Here is a 2635-nt window from a genome sequence, read left to right as displayed (position 1 = left end):
CTTGATGTTGCTAGTTACAGCCTGAGGATTCTATCCATAAGGTGTTCCACCTTGACACAGGAGGACCTGGCCTTCAGCAGCCAAGTCATTCAACAACACCTGTGATAACCTCTTTACAAATCCTGTATACAGGTATTTCTGATCCCAGGACAGATCTTTCCCACTTCATCATAAAAACAGGAAAATCAGGGAACTGACTTGTGAAGGCGGTTAACTGGAAGTTTGGAGAAAGACCTTGATCTTGCTTTTCAATGGGGACCACGCTAATGCTCAGGACCACTTGGTTTACCATCATAGTGATAAAAATCGTTGAAAGGTAGTCGTTTCGTGAAGCTGACATATGAAATAATGTGGAGCGTGACCAAGTAAGTATTTCAAGATGATGAATTAATTTTCTGATCTTATATTTCATTGGTTCCATCACAAATAAACAAACAAATGGGCTGTTGGGTTAGATTTTTCTCACCAGAAACTGTGAATAGTTTTGGCAATCTGCTTTCTCGTGGTGGTCAGTCTTGGGAGTCACATGTGAGATATTCATTGCCAGGTTCAACCATGATGACATAATGATCTTCACCATCATCCTCTAACTCCATTTTGTCTTCTTCAGAATGACTGTTGCGGGTGAGTGATTATGACGTGTGATCCTGCTGTGAACTTGCTTAACGTAATTATTTGAATAATTTCGTGCGCCTAACTTACCAGGTTCCCTTAGATTACAGTACAGTAAATACAACATTGAGAAATGAAATGAGAAAGGCTGATAATCAATATAGAGATGTAAATGTATCTGCAAAAAGACAACTTAAATGAAATAAGGAGGATATGAAAAAAGTTGATAAGCTGAATAGAATATTGCAGTAATACGGTGTTTGCTAGTACTGTAGGTAAATTTAAAAATTTCAGAAAATGCAGACTAAATTTGACATATCAGCTTTCAAATTGCATGGATTCTTAGGATATGTTAAGGAATAATGCCTGGAAGAGTGCAGCTTGAGCAAAATTTCACTTTCCCTAATATACTGTATATTGTCAATATTTTATAATCGTAGTCATGGGACTGAATATTCTATGCAAAAATATAATTTGTAAATGAATTATTTTAGTGTGGTCGACTTCTCAGTTACATGACAGGCTATAAATAGCGTCCTTTTCACTTCCATCTGTTACCCTGTTCTGAGAGAAGGTCTGGTAAATAACTTGTTTGTATTTTGTTTGTCATTCGCCGCGAAATGTTCGGTTATTATTAAAAGTTTTAGGCAGCTAATAAACAGGAGATTCTACTGTGGGAGTATTGTACATAATGTCTGTATTGTCTAATGGTAGATCCGATTCCATATGGCATTTCTAAAATTGTGACCAAGTCTTTGGCTGCTAATTATCTTTCTGCTCATTTACGCCAATTGCAGAGTTTTAATTGTTTCTCTCCTTGACAACATTAAATTCTATTCAATATAATGGTTTTCACCTTGATCTTTTTTCCATTTATTTCGGTTAGTTATTTAAAATAATGCCAATTCACTTTCAAGTATTGGCATCAAATTTTACCGCTGGTGTACACTAGTGACTCCCTACAGCAGTTATTTAATTGGAACTTATGTTGGTGTATAAATATTTCACTTGTACTTGGAAATAGATTTGTTGATTTATTTGTTTATTTATTTATTTATATATACTGTAATACATTAAACGTAATTGCAAGTATTTTCTTTTAATTTATATATTTGTTTCTAAAAAGGGCATACCATTATAACTGGTAGTGAAGTTGACCAGACATTTATGGTGATCATTATGACCAAACTCTAATCCATGACGGACTTCTATTAATCATTCTCATCCTAAATTTACCACTGTCGGTAGTTTCAAGAATTAATCAGTCATTTACTTGAATATTCTTATAAAAAAATAATTTTAAATTAATTATTTAGGAGATAAGTATTATGACTGTAAATATAGATACATTACTGACCACCTCCGAACACAAGGACGGCTAAAAATAGCCACAGGCGGTCACAGTCAAGGTCACTTTCCCTTTCTTGTCACTGGCAAATGGGGGGGGGGGGGGGGTGATGATAGCAGCTGTGTTTATTACCGGGGTATATTGTTCTTTTACGGTATGTTAGACTGGTTTATAATACATTTTTATTATTTTAATATACCGGGAATCTTCATTTTAATCCAGTTTCCCAAACGTAAGTTTCAATATAAAATAATTAGTGGTAGGACTTTGTGAGTGGTTTACCATGTTTCCATCACCACACTTGACACGTTAAACTGCAATATTTAAGAGGTAAGAATTTTATCTCTGGTGCTGAAGACGACCCCCTAACTTTGGGCTGATTTTTTTTGGGTTCAAATTTGGTCTTGTAGGCCGAGGTATACGGTACCTGTTGGACAAACTAAAATCGTGCCGAACCACGGGAGTTTCTGGACCACAGAATGCCGGACTAGAGAGGTACAACCTGTAACACAACTACACAATTACAGTACCAAATATCATGTTTACCATGATATAAATGTCAATACTGTACTCTGGTACAATACTTAAATTCAATTATTAATGTTGAAAATATTACTATGAACTCATCATATCAAATCAATTAGTTTACTGATCAAAAGTAAATAAAACAAATTC

Source organism: Homarus americanus, unplaced genomic scaffold (assembly GCF_018991925.1).
Source record: "Homarus americanus isolate GMGI-L3 unplaced genomic scaffold, GMGI_Hamer_2.0 scaffold45698, whole genome shotgun sequence".
Taxonomy (NCBI): Eukaryota; Metazoa; Arthropoda; class Malacostraca; order Decapoda; family Nephropidae; genus Homarus; species Homarus americanus.
This window is presented reverse-complemented; position numbering follows the sequence as displayed.